Source organism: Colossoma macropomum, unplaced genomic scaffold (assembly GCF_904425465.1).
Source record: "Colossoma macropomum unplaced genomic scaffold, Colossoma_macropomum, whole genome shotgun sequence".
NCBI classification, from domain to species: Eukaryota; Metazoa; Chordata; class Actinopteri; order Characiformes; family Serrasalmidae; genus Colossoma; species Colossoma macropomum.
Genome location: NW_023494803.1, coordinates 6027109 through 6041600, shown reverse-complemented (window position 1 = coordinate 6041600; position 14492 = coordinate 6027109). Strand labels below are relative to the sequence as shown.

General features: G+C 43.0%; 1 protein-coding gene across 1 annotated transcript in view; it reads right to left on the bottom strand.

The window, feature by feature from the left end:
- Positions 1–14492, bottom strand: part of dlgap2a (discs, large (Drosophila) homolog-associated protein 2a) — a 404743-nt gene that overhangs the window by 140020 nt on the left and 250231 nt on the right. The gene's annotated exons all lie outside the window — the stretch shown is intronic.

Genomic DNA, 14492 nt, shown 5'->3' with positions numbered 1-14492 from the left:
AGGTTTTTTCCTTCTCCTGTGAAGTTATCAATTTGGAGATACGAGGTTTTGTTCTGACAACAGCGATATATACATTACATATATACACTGATTGGTAGCTATGATTATATTTTCAGTCAATAGTTATATATAATTGGAATAATTGGAGTCACTATTCCCTTTTTCATCTTACGAAGCTCATCCAAACAGGGTCTTTGAACAGGAAATCTCTGAAGGCTGGTCCATCTATAAGTGAAGCTGCCACCAAAATGAAGAACATACAGCAGTGATTACCGAGCGCTAGGCTTCCTGTGCATTAAAATAAAAACGAGCAGCTACCGCTCTGTGTCGTACACTCAGAAATCTCGTCTAATTAAGCTTTGAAGATGGACAATTTGAGCTCTTCAGCCTGACATCCAGCACTTGCTAGCTACCAAACAACATCAGCCATTCCATTAGATGAGTCAGAAAAATTTGTGGGCGGAGCTTGGATAGGTCAACCCTTTTAACTTTCTGTTCCTGATCCAACAGCTGACAAAAAGATGAGACAAAAACAGTAATTGTGTGGCCAGTGATGACCATCTGCACTGTTATGATTGCCGTTATTGTTCTCCAGTGCTGATACGTCCATGACTACTGTCCACATTTGACAGTTCTGGCAGTACCGTTACACAACGAGCCTTGCCAACGAAGCTCTCTGAATCGAGTGTCTCTCCTCTTCCCACTCAGCCCAGTCTAATGTGTGGGCTTTGTTCTAATCCAGCTCCCCCTCCCTCACCCCCCTTTCCCCTGCCCACTGGAGCACAGAAGGCGTCATTAATGAGTATGGAGATGGAGCCGATAGGGGTTTGGCTCGGGCCCAGCGTCTCCTGTAAAAAGGCAGGAACGGCTGTGGAGAGAGAGCGAGTGCTAAATCATTCGCTCAGATGCTATCTCGGAGCTCTATCTGCTGTCCTGTCGGCCACCGCTATCGCTAATATCCAATATCTGATACTAAGCAGGCAACAGCTGCTGCCCTCTCGGATAATTATGAGTTTCAGGGCTTTTTCCTTTTCTTTTTTTCTCCATTGATGTTTGCAATATGGCATTCTGCTTAAATCACATAAACCCATATGGCACTATATTTGATGAAGTTGTTCTGAAATCAGGGCAAATCGATAAACTCTTAAAGCTGAAAAACAAAGAGAAAGATGACAGTGTCTAGCATGAAAATGAAGGTTTATTTTTCAGTTATTAACCTTAAAGGAGTATCGCAGCGTTTTTCAGCCAAATCTGTTTATTACCACATCTGCACATGGTCTAATACCATGTGATAGTTTCCTCATACTTAGAGCAAAACAGAACACCCTGAGGCTTAAAACTCACTTATAACAGAAGCCATTGGGCAACTGCTGGATTCTGTCAGTAAACGATTGTGCTAAGCATGTACGATACTGTGTAAAAGTCAGAGAACATCCTTCATTCATGTAACCCTCGGGGTCGCCAGATTTCCTCAAATTTTGCATATCTTCTCAAATTTGCTTTTTAAGGCTTTTACATATAACATGAAACCTATATATGCTCTGCTATCTTTATCGCTATTTCCAAAACTGCTGTAGCAAGTTTAGCAACTGTAAACTCTTTGCCCACCATTTTTCATGTGTCTCTGATATCAACTGAATAAAGAACGAAGGGTTGACACATGGGAACATTCAAGGACCACTCATTTCCAGTCAAAACGGCCTTCAAGTGCAAGTTATTCATTTTTCAGGTGATATTTCTGAGGAGATTAGATGTAAGATAACCCACTCGCGTAAGGTAGAAGTCAAAAGAACAAAACTGGGGTTTCCAATACTGGAGTTCAAAAATGATAAACAGTTACAGAGAAAAATGAGACTCCTAACAACCACCTGGAAGGCCTGGTAGACACCAAATCTGCCCCCATCAGATAAACAGCACAAAGCTTTCATCTCTGAGAGAGAGGAGAAAATCAAGCTGCTTCAGATCTGAAAACATCCACAGGTGTTTCTGTCCATCCTTCCACTGTGAGAAGCCGACTCAGCCTCAATCTGAAACTTGTAGATATGTTGTGATTGGAAATTGAATGAACGCTGACGTCAGTGATACGTTTTTGTGAAACGCTTGCATTGTGTGATGGCCTTGTAGGAGTCAGATGTGGTTAAAATGTTCAATAAAAGGTAATCAAGAAATGAAGCACAAGAACAGGCGAGGGTTCATACACAGGCAAACGGGGCAATACTACGGGGGTAAGCTAAGTGAGAGTGTAAGACACGAGCAAAATGTCACAACAGGAGAGAGGCAAACAGAGTCAAAAAAGGGGTCAGGCTAGAATCATAAACAAGAAAAATGAGCGAGAAAACAAAACACTGGAAATAAAGGCTCAGTAATGTACAGGAGACTGATACAATACTTTGCAAGGAGGCAGAGGAAGCAAACAGGTTATATGGGAACATGAACAGGTGACAACAATCAATAACCAGGTGAACTAAAGTGTGGATAGGTAGATGGCTGAAAGTCTGTGGTCATGTGATTCCCTGAGAGGATTCTGGGAGGTGGAGGTGGACTGAGTGAGGGGTGTTAGTCTCTGCTGAGCCGGCGGGAGGTGTGACACAGGGATTCTTCAGGGGGAAGAATTTGTGGTGTGGGTGGGGTTTTCACCAGCTCCGCCTGTTCATCATGGATACTAGAAAACCTTAAGAGTGAAAGTAGCCAAAACTGCTTTTAAACTGTGCTGCTTTCGTGTTTGAAAGTTTGATAAAGTTTCTTAAAAACAGCTTTGGTAAGACACTGTTAGAGTGCACTTTAATAGTAGGATGAGGCATAACATTATGACCACCTCCTTGTTTCTGCGCTCATTGTCCATTTTATCAGCTCCACTTACTATATAGGAGCACTTTGTAGTTCTACAGTTACAGACTGTAGTCCATCTGTTTCTCTGATACTTTGTTAGCCCCCTTTTACCCTGTTCTTCAGTGGTCAGGACCCCCATGGACCCTCACAGAGCAGGTACTATTTGGGTGGTGGATCATTCTCAGTACTGCAGTAACACTGATGTGGTGGTGTGTTAGTGTGTGTTGTGCTGGTACGAGTGGATCAGAAACAGCAGTGCTGCTGGAGTTTTTAAACACTGTGTCCACTCACTGACCACTCCTACCTTGTTAGTCCACCTTGTAGATGTAAAGTCAGAGACGATGGCTCATCTGCTGCTGCACAGTTTGTGTTGGTCATCCTCTAGTCCTTCATCAGTGGTCACAGGACGCTAATGGCTGGATATTTTTGGTTGGTGGACTAGGAGAATGATCCACCACCCAAATAGTACCTGCTCTGTGAGGGTCCATGGGGGTCCTGACCACTTAAGAACAGGGTAAAAGGGGCCTAACAATGTATGCAGAGAAACAGATGGACTACAGTCTGTAACTGTAGAACTACAAAGTGCTCCTATATAGTAAGTGGAGCTGATAAAATGGACAATGAGTGCAGAAACAAGGAGGTGGTCATAATGTTATGCCTGAACATCAGGGAATTCAGCAGCTGCCCAATGGGTTCTATTACAAGGGAGTTTCAGTGAGTTTTCTGTTCCATTTCTAAGTGCAGGGAAATGTTGAAAGCACTGTTTGTGTTAATCAAAGGTACAACACAGATGAAAAAATGCCGAAATACCCCTTTAGGAGTTATAATTCCACTTTTTTCCAAGTAACCATTGAACATTACTCAAAATTTATGATAAAACTGAGGAACAAAGTATTTAGTTTCAACAGTGAGAAGCTGAAGTGTGGCTACACTGTATACCAATGTATTTTATCCATAGCTCATGAAACCCACACGAATTTTATCAGAACAAGAGGAGTGTCTGGGTTTTAATGGCCGCTTTAGGCACTAACAGTGTAGAAAAACAGTCCTATTGACCCAACCTGAGAACACTCCACACAAAAAAGAGGGGAATTTACCACATTAGAGCGAGCAAACAGCACACGGCGCTCCTCGAAAGCTCTCTCATAACCTTGTTGAGCTGTGTGCCGTTTCAAAGCTCTGTCAACACAGCGCTCCAGCAAAGGACTTTCAGCACAAATAAAGTGCTGCTTCTGGACTGCAACAACAGAGGAGAGAGAGAAAGAACTGAAGGAGGAGAATCAGCAAACTTTCTCACGTAAAAAGCTCTCAACATTAGAGCCGAAGAAATGCTTTATTCTGCTTTACTGTGACTCCAACAAAGATTTGAGCATCTAAACGGTGACCATGAAGCCACAGTGGCATTAAATGATAATCAAGTTGGGTTTATCAGCATTGCTGCCAGAAGGTTGGTTATAGCAAAAAATAAGCACTGAAAGTGGGGGAGGCAGAGGGAAAGAGAGAGCGAGTGGGAGAGAGATGTATGGACTCAGCAAGCACAGCCTGGCCATCAAAACTGACCGCCAAAGGCTGTGCTCTCAGTGTGACCTCAGAGTGCTGGACAGAGCTGCAATTCCTCCGTGTATGGTTCAATCAGAAACATATTCTGTAAGAAAATGTGCAGCATCTCCCCTGAGTTTCTACAGCAGAGAAATAAAAGATAAAAAAATAAATCAGAAAAACTGGAATACGTCTTGAAAGAGGAGAGCCGGCAGAGATTTGTGCAAACTTCTCACAACCAACCAGTAAAGCAAGACACCAACTTTTTAAAGTGTACATTTTTTATTTGTAAACTAATTATTGTTTATTGTCTATAAGCACAGTAATTTGAAACATTCATACTGTATTTACATTGTACAAACATTCATATGGTATATTTACACACAATATTTACGTATTTATATATATATATATATATATATATATATATATATATATATATATATATTTAAAGATGTAGACATAACAAGTCACCCCCTGTGGCCTGTCGGGGTGTAAAGATGGCTCTTGTGGTTTGTAGGGGTACAAAGTCAACTTTTATAACCTATAGGGGTATAAAGTCACCCACTGTGGCCTATAGGGTCACAATGTCACTCATTGTGGCCTGTAGGGGCATAAAATCATCCACTGTGGCCTGTAGGGGGCTTTAAGTCACCCACTGTGGCCTGTAGGGACATAAAATCATCCAGTGTGACCTGTAGGGGGCTTTCAGTCATTCACTGTGGCCTGTAGGGGGCTTTAAGTCACCCACTATGGCCTGTAGGGACATAAAATCATCCAGTGTGACCTGTAGGGGGCTTTCAGTCATTCACTGTGGCCTGTAGGGGCGTATAGTCACACACTGTGGCCTGTAGGGACATAAAATCATCCAGTGTGACCTGTAGGGGGCTTTCAGTCATTCACTGTGGCCTGTAGGGGCGTATAGTCACAAACTGTGGCCTGTAGGGGCATAAAGTTGCCCACTGTGGCCTGTAGAGATATGAAGTCTCTCCTTAGGGCCTGTAGGGGTACAAAGTCACCCCTCATGGCCTGTGGGGATACAGAGTTATCCTTCTCTGGACTGCTGGAGTAGGAAGTCATATCCTGTTAACTATAGGGGTATAAAGTTGCGCCTAGTGGACTGTAGGGGTATAGAGTCAACCCCTGTGGTCTGTGGGGGTATAAAGTCACCTCCTGTGGCCTGTAGGGGTGTAAAGATGTCCCTTGTGGCCAGTAGGGGTACAAAGTCAACCCCTGTGGTTGTAGGGGCAGCAAGTTATCCTCCTGTGGCCTGTTGGAGTATAACATCATCCCCTTTGGACTACAGGGGTAGTGGCCTGTAGGGGTACAAAGTCAACCCTATAACCTGTTGGGGTATAAAATCACCCACTGTGCCCTGTAGGGGCATAAATCAGCCACTGTGGCCTGTAGGGGGATACAGTTATCCCCATGTGTATCAGCTATACCACACATCCTGGGTCAGCCTCTCAATGAAGCAGCACACCACTCACTAAAACACAGACAGGTGCACTTTAAATCTTATTTACCGCCAGTGTGTCAGCCTCTGTAACCTTGTTACGAGCCCACGGGCTTCTGCAACACAAAGTCACACACACTGATAAAAACACACACTCTCATAGATTCACAATCTCTGCTGAACCAACAGAGCGAATCTGTTGAGAAAAATACAAAAGCCAAAGCCATTCAGATGCTCACTCACGTGCTGCCTCCTCGTCTCGGGTTATTCTGGGCCATTGTGCGTGTCTGTAGATGAGCCGTTTTATTTGTCACTCTATTTAAGGTGAGTCAGTGCGGTGATTCACTCCTACCTGCTGTCTTTTGGCTGCGGTTTATTTTAAGGCCAGCTGGGTCTCGTCAGTCTACTAAAAAAAGCAGCTTTTTGTGACAGTGCCAATGCATTGTTATACACTATTTGTCACAATAATATTTAGAGTTACAGCACAGATGCTACAAACAGCAACAGAAGAGTCTAATGTCCAGAGCAGCCGGTGTCATACGGTGTCAGTTTACTAAGGTTTGAATGGGCATTTTTCTCAATTAAAGTGGCTGTTCTGTGGAATTTAATAGCTTGTGATTTGCGTATGTAACCTAACCCTAACCATGACAATACGCTGTCTATTATCATACCTACATTCTTCAACCACTAAAACCCAGGGTTATTTTACCCTGTTCTTCAATGGTCAGGACCCCCATGGACTCTCACAGAGCAGGTACTATTTGGGTGGTGGATCACTCTCAGCACTGCAGTAACACTGATGTGGTGGTGGTGTGTTAGTATGCATTGTGCTGGTATGAGTGAATCAGACACAGCATTGCTGCTGGAGTTTTTAAACACTGTGTCCACTCACTGACCACTCCTACCTTGTCAGTCCACCTTGTAGATGTAAAGTCTGAGACGATAGCTCATCTGCTGCTGCACTGTTTGTGTTGGTCATCCTCTAGTCCTTCATCAGTGGTCACAGGACGCTGCCCACAGGACGCTGTTGGCTGGATATTTTTGGTTGGTGGACTATTCTCAGTCCAGCAGTGACAGTGAGGTGTTTAAAAACTCCAGCAGCACTGCTGTGTCTGATCCACTCAGACCAGCGCAACACACACTAACACACCACCACCACGTCTGTGTTACAGCAGTGCTGAGAATGATCCACCAGCCAAATAGTACCTGCTCTGTGAGGGTCCATGGGGGTCCTGACCACTGAAGAACAGGGTAAAAGGAGGCTAACAAAGTATCAGAGAAGCAGATGGTCTACAGTCTGTAACTGTAGAACTACAAAGTGCGACTATATAGTAAGTGGAGCTGATAAAATGGACAATGAGCATAGAAGCACAGAGGTGGTCATAATGTTATGCCTGATTGGTGTACGTTTACATGCATTTCTGACTTAAGTCAAGTCCAACAATGGCAAAAATGGGGCAAAAATATAAAGGATGACTTTCTTTATGCAAAACAACTCCACATGAGCAACAATACAATCATAATAGAATATTTCCACATATATTTATCGATTGACAGTTCAGAATCTCACTTCAACAGCATTTCTGCTAATGAACCATGAATGTGGAGTAATATCAAATCATAACATGCTTTCATTATTGCAGTAATCCTTGTGATTATTGATTCTGTTAATGTTCGTTGTACTCTGTGTCCCTGAGATCTTTTATCTTGTGTTCCTCCAGGCTTAATGTCTTTCCCGGAGCTTGATCACTGTCACAGCACCACCTGTTCGAGCTGATGAAGTTGAGCTTGTCGCTAATTTGCAGAGAGATAATAAACTGCCTATTGTCCCTGTCAAATAAATAGATCAGTACAAATACCAAAGCCATTTGCAAATTGAAGTGGAGGCACATGGAAAATCCACACTGCCTCCGCGGTGCCGTCGATACCCTCCCGTTCAGATTTGAGTTGTGTGGTACAACTGTGCTGCTTCGGCTGACCGGCTCTTTTCACGTTTGAGTTAATAAGTGGCAGCTTGGCAGCTAACAGCCCTCACTGCAACTCGGAGAGATCAGCGGAGTGGGCAGTGAACGGATGGAGCCTAAGTCCAGCTCACCTCATCGGATTACACCAGAGTAGAATGAGAGAGAAAGAGAGGGAGAGAGAGAGTGAAGGGAGAAGATTAAATGCTTTGGCAACACTGTAACTCAGTATGGTCATGCCAACACAGCTTCTTTGAGTAAAGCTGGGTTGAAAAGAAGAAAGAGACAGCGGGTGAGGAACAGGAGGAGAAAGAAGAGGGAGGGAGGGAGGGAGGGAGGGAGGGACACGTGGGGGGACTTTTCAAAGTTATTTATTCAACTATTTTTGGATGAAATTAGGACATTACACATGACTTCACCAGAACAATAGACCTCATTCACCAATATCTTTCTATGTTTTTTCTTAAACATGTTCTTGAGAAAGGTTCTAAGAAAAAGTCTACGTCAGATTCATGACGTGTTCTTAAACCGCAGAATTGTGCACACCTTTGTGCTCTTGAGTGTGTGTAGATTGTGTTCTTACCTAAGACTAGATCCCATGGGTGAATGTGCAGCCAACAACATTCGAGTCCCGTTCATTAGGGATGTAATGATCCATCGGTATCGATGCATCGATCAAACTGCAAACGATCTGGTGTCATCGATGTGACATAAATATTCATGAGTGCATGTTTATTTTGACAACTGTTCCAATAGTGTGTGAATAATTCCACTCTGTACACTGTAGATGGTAGCATGAGGTCTGAGCTTGTTACATGCTTGCGTTCGCAATAAAACACCTGAAAATGCAGCAGCAATCTACAAGTCGTCCAAGAAGTAGCAGCCAAGAAAAAGAAGGTTTACAATCATGGGTGTGGAAACATTTTTCTTTGGGAGAAAAATAATAGACAAGACCTTCGCTGTTACACAATGGCCTGCACTAAAATCCGCAGCATGCACAGCAACATAATGTGCGCTCCCACCCTTCTCCCCCAACAACAATCTATGGGACAGCACCACAATTCCACCGCACCAGTCATATCACCAAACACACTAGCTGTGTTTCAGCTATAGTTTAAGCAATATAAACGCTTAGCTCAACAGCTCAGGAATTGATGCCAAGAATGAATGTACTTGCAGCAAAGAAAAGATGACCAGGTGCAAGACACCTGGTCATCTTTTCTGTGATATTCAAGCAAATAGGTAGGTTTACAAGATGTACCTGATTTTTTTTGGGGAATATTTAAAGCTCTACTGCAAATGCCTGCCATATTTTGAAACAATGGCCAGTTCAGGTTATACACACAATCTATGCCGCTTGTCCTTCTGGGTTGCAGGGGAGCCTATACCAGCAATCATCAGGCGGAAGGCATGAAACAGCCTGGACAGGTCACCAGTCAATTGCAGGGCAGACACACAGACATATACACTCACATTCAAACCTAGGGGCAATTTTCCAATTGGCCTGACTGCATGTCTTTGGACTGTGGGAGGAAAATGACACAGACACAGAAAGGACCCTGGTCACCTGGCCAGGGAATCAAACCCAGACCCTTCTTGCTGTAAGGTGACTGCTACCCATTGCACCACCATGCTGTCCAGTTCAGGTTCTCTGGCCCATGGGCTTGTTCAGATGTTTTAATATGTCCCAATTAGTCGTTAAGTTTGACACCCATGAACTAAGTCATGGTCTGACATCACAATATCATTTCATATCGATGCAGATCCAGTATCACAGCAAACTTCTAGGTATTGAAAATCATCGCATCACTGGCTAAAAGAATTGATGTAGGATCGCATTGTGATTCAACATCATGATTTACACCCCTACTATTCATGCTCACTTACATTTACACCTCATTTCCTATCAAAGGGAGAGAGGGGGAGGGAGACAGTGAGAGAGAGGCAGGTGCTCAAGAATGAACTGGTCACATAGACGATGATTAAGCCATTCTCTGCAGAACCGGATTAGTTAGACCACCTCCAGCCTTCATTTTTCTCTTTCATTAAATTGTTTCAAATCCTTTAATGTCTCTTCTTATTCTCCGGGCCCCTGTAGAGTCTCTCCTTACTACTTTTACTACGTTTTCTATGACATAAAGAAAGGACCATGTCTCTCTTACTCTGAAAAAGGCAGACAGGTTGAATCCAGATGGAAGACAAGAGGCCTAATTGGTTTTAACCGTCAAATCTACTTGATCCAGTGTAGATACAAGAGAGGAGACAGGTCAAAGATGGGCTTTTAAGGCTTGATACTTTTTTTTGGACAAAAAGAAAGATTTGCCATTGAAAGACACAACGGCTACAAGTACATTTGTTTGACTGTACAGAGAACTGCAGTGCAGCTAGGTTCCTGTGTATCTGGAATGACAGACCACCCAGAAGACAACCAGGCCAGTGGGTGAAAGTGGGATGCTGATGAAAGGAGGCAGACATAAATTGATCAGATGATCTACAGGTTGTCAAATTATGGTTTGTTGTAACAGTGGTGTTGAAAGACTGACAAACTTGTTGCCATTTGTCAGGAATGGCAGGTAAGGTAAGGTCAATGACCTTACAGAGTTGTAGCTCTTTGAGCGAGAAACAGCAGTCGAAGTCTGCTGGGAAACAGCAACACTGGTCACTGGACATTGGAAGCACAGTGCCTAGTATGATGCATCCCAGCTTGCCCTGGGCATCACTGTTGGGAAGACCAGGGTACACATGGAACTATTGGTAATGGTGTGGTGGGGTGCAAAGTATTTCATGGCAGAAATTGGACCTCTTAACATACTTTGACCAGTGGGTTACATTCCACAGACAGATATTACACATGCAAGAATTGGCAAGAAGTCAAATTGAAATTCCTTTGAGAGATCATCATTGCTAACCTGGTTCCCCAGTGCATTGCTCCATGTATTCCTTGGTGAATGTACTCCTAAATCAGGATGACATGCCATGCTACAAATCCAATAGTTCTCACAAATGGTTCCACAAACATGTAGAATGGGCAAAGATGGAACTGCCTTTGAAAGACATAAAACAATAAAATACCATCGCCAAGGAGGTCCCTCGGTTTTACCAGAAGTGTACCCACCTGTAAGTGGACTCATCAGGATAGTATCCCATGCCACAAGATCAATACTATTCATGAATGGTTCTAGAAACATGTAACTAGAATAGACAAAAAGATTAAACTGCCTCTAAAAAATAGTAGAGAGAAGATAATCATTGCCAAAAATTCACTCTTTCACAAAGAGTCTGTGTACCACATGAACCTGTAGCTAGATGGAATAATGGAACTGCCTTTGAAGGACAGTAGGTAGATCATCACAGCTGTGGGCCCATTGTCAGGATGATTCTGTGATTCTGATCCCCTGGGAGTCCAAGAGAGGGTAATTGGCCTTGTTCTCTCTGGATGGGTAGTATGAAACTAGCCAGAAGGGGCAGTTAGCATTCTCCTCCAAGAGTGTTAAGTTGTCCAGTGAATCTGCAAAAAGATTCTTCGGCACTTCACGTGACTCAGAGGAAGCACATGTTAGTTTATACCTTTCTAGCTTGGTAGCATTGTGTGATAGAGGGAAACCTAACTAGCTAGTGGAACTGGATATGACTCAATTAAGGAGAAAATTTTATTCAAAAATTATTTTGGTAAAGGCTTCAGATTTCATGAATGGGGCAGAAGGAGATTTACTGGAAAACAACAAACCTTCATAGAAAGAGAGACAGAGAGTGGAACACAAGGCTTTAAAAAGAGCTTCCCACTCAGAGAGCGTCTAGTCAAACCAGGCCTGATTTGCCTGATGTGTATGAGTGTGCTGTGTATGGGCCGGCAGAGCCTGTATTCACACTCCAGCTGTCCCTCATCTCCTCCCACACACTCTTTAGCAGCCTGTTGCATGGAAACAGGTGGTTAAGTGAGAGTATAGATTCGCTCACCAGCCTCAGGTGAAAGTGTGTGTGTGTGTGAGAGAGACACAGAGTGTGTATATCACACACGTGAGATATGTACGATGCTTCATTCAATAAGCCACTCCATCTGTGAGTGCAAGCACTTGTAATGTTCCTCTGCGTGCTCAATGGCAGAATCTAGGTGTTAAAGCATCTCCGCTAGGAAACGGTGTCACACATATTGTGGTTAAACTCATTCAGAGTCAAGTGAAGGTTAACTAAACTAGATTTTTAAGTTGGCAGTAAGCCTTCTCCAATCGTGTTGAGATGTCCGATGACTGCGTTAGCACCGTCCCAGCTTCGCAGCGTGGTGTCACAGGGGAGACAAATGGCCACAAGTAAGTTCGGGAGAAAACGTTGTTAGCTGATCAAAGTTATGTTACATTTTCTTTTGCTGAAACACATGCTTATTCCAAGTAGATTGTTTTATCAGTTTAGAGTGGATATGTACATTTATTACTCCAAACTAGTTAGCTAGCTTTTTGGCCAGCTATTTATTAAAAAACTTATTTTGTTACTGTGAACATGGCACAATATTGTAAAAGCTAGCAAAGGTTTGGAGGGAAAGATGAGGAAACAGATGGAATTTTCCGCCGGGCATTCTGGCTAAGCTTTTTTGAGGACAATCAAAACAGCACTGGTGCACTTGCGAGTGATAAACAGTGTCAGTGTTGTTTTTAGGTCACTGTGTGCTCAAACTGAAGTTGAAAGTGGAAGTGCATGCTATGGCATGAGATGAGACCTCATGCTATTAGCTCTTAGTTTCCACATTTTGTTGTTACATTTTGTTTTGTTTTTTTTTGTAGAAAAAAGATTTTTCTTAATCTCTACGAACTGTCACAAGAATATGTTTAACAAGAATGAGCAACAAGCTTGTTCCAGCACAAAAAAGGTGTCCAGCCAATCTATGACTCTTCACATAAAGTCACATGATCAATAAAAGGTAGGCTTCAAACAACGTCCGGCCTTTTCATGGTTCTGTTATGGCTGTAACAATGCACCCTCACCACAAGCGTGAAGCCTTCTCCTCTTCACTACTGTTCCTCTGTTCTGGTCCTTGGGGAACAGTAGATTATCTACCAAACAGCTTATTATTTCTACTTTTCCACAGATTTTGTGCAAGCTTGTTGTCTGGCTATTGTCCCCTGGGGGCATTTACTGCTTAAAAGCACGACAAAGTTCCTCTCAAGGAAAGCCTTGCCTCAAGGGTTTCTGCACTAATGATGCAACATTCAGCTGGTTTGGTATAAAAGGAAAACTAAAACTAATCAATGCTAGGATTCCCTGGAGTATATGAACACTGCTAAACCATTCATGAGGCATTCAAACCAACCCAGGTGCTTACTTTGTTCCCACAAGTCAAGAGCGCTGTAGGTAAAGATGACTGCAGGGTAAGTTTATGTTTTTGGGAAAAAAGGCCTAAATGCTTTCTAAGCTGAATGAAATATCTGTTTCTGGCTAACTATCAAGGAATAAACTAGCCTCACAGGGTTAGACATGATCTCGGGACGAGAATACATGTCTGGGCAAAACGTGTTAAACTTTTAGTGCTGGATTACAGTGGAATCCACCACTAGAGGGTGTGCTACCTCCAAAACTCATCACCAAATTCCTCTCGTTCCCGTTCTTTTGTGCATTTGGAGTACAATCATTTCACTCAAATGCAAATAGCTTGTCTTTTCCTGAATATAACAGCCACATCTTTCCACGTCACATTTACTCTGGCTTTACCGTCGCAACTGTGAATGGCAGAGGCCACCACTGGTAACCCATTATCAGAGTTTTTGAGGGATTTTTCAGCCATGCTAACTTACGTAACATCAATGGGCTACCAACGGGCTTGCTGTCCATCAGCCAGTGTTGTTAAGTGCACCATCATCCCCTTCTTTTCTGAAGTTCTACCTTCATTTTCATTGGATTGGTTTAGAAATATAACACTTAGTTTGTTCCCACCCCAATAAGCCTACCTTCCCACCCACATTTAGCCCAAAATATATCATAGTTGTTCCCATACGTTCTTGTTTGCGAGATCAGGCCTAGGATAGAGATAGAGATTGTACCTGTACATGTGCCACAGCTTTTGCTAAGAAGAGAAAGAGAAATTTCAGTTCATTTTTAAAATGTGCTTCATCAGAATTGTTAGCACGCCGTGGAGGCACTCATTGCAGTGCTCTATCGGCGTTTCCTGTAGTTCATTTGAGAGATTACATGCCTGAGTGAGAGGTGGGCCTTGACCTTCCCCTTTCTATCGAGGACCTGTACTGTAATACACATTTCTCCTAGAAGCTCCGCTGCTGCATATTGATCGAAATAAGGTGCAGTTAATTGATGCGTTGGTCAAACGGCTGCCTCAGTAGAATGTGGGTTTATTATTAGGCTTGAGTGCTGGGCAAAACTTTCAGCAGAATCCAATATACAGAGATTGCCTTTCCATTCATTCTGTGGCTATAAAAGATCCATTACAACTGGAAAACAATACACAGTTTATGTTTTCTGGTAGAGTAGCTCCCACTGCGCTACTGAGGAGCCATTCAATTCGAACACACCTGACCCAGCTAATCAAGGTGTTTTGGGGAAAACAGGGTCCAGATGGCTTATTGTGTTTCAAGCTAAATGATTATTTCGTTTTAGCAATATGTGTCAAGGAACTTTACTGCGATTCTTCTTAAGTTTGTTAACCAGTAAATACTGGTACTGAACCCATAAAACTCATTTCCATGACTTGTAATATAACAAAT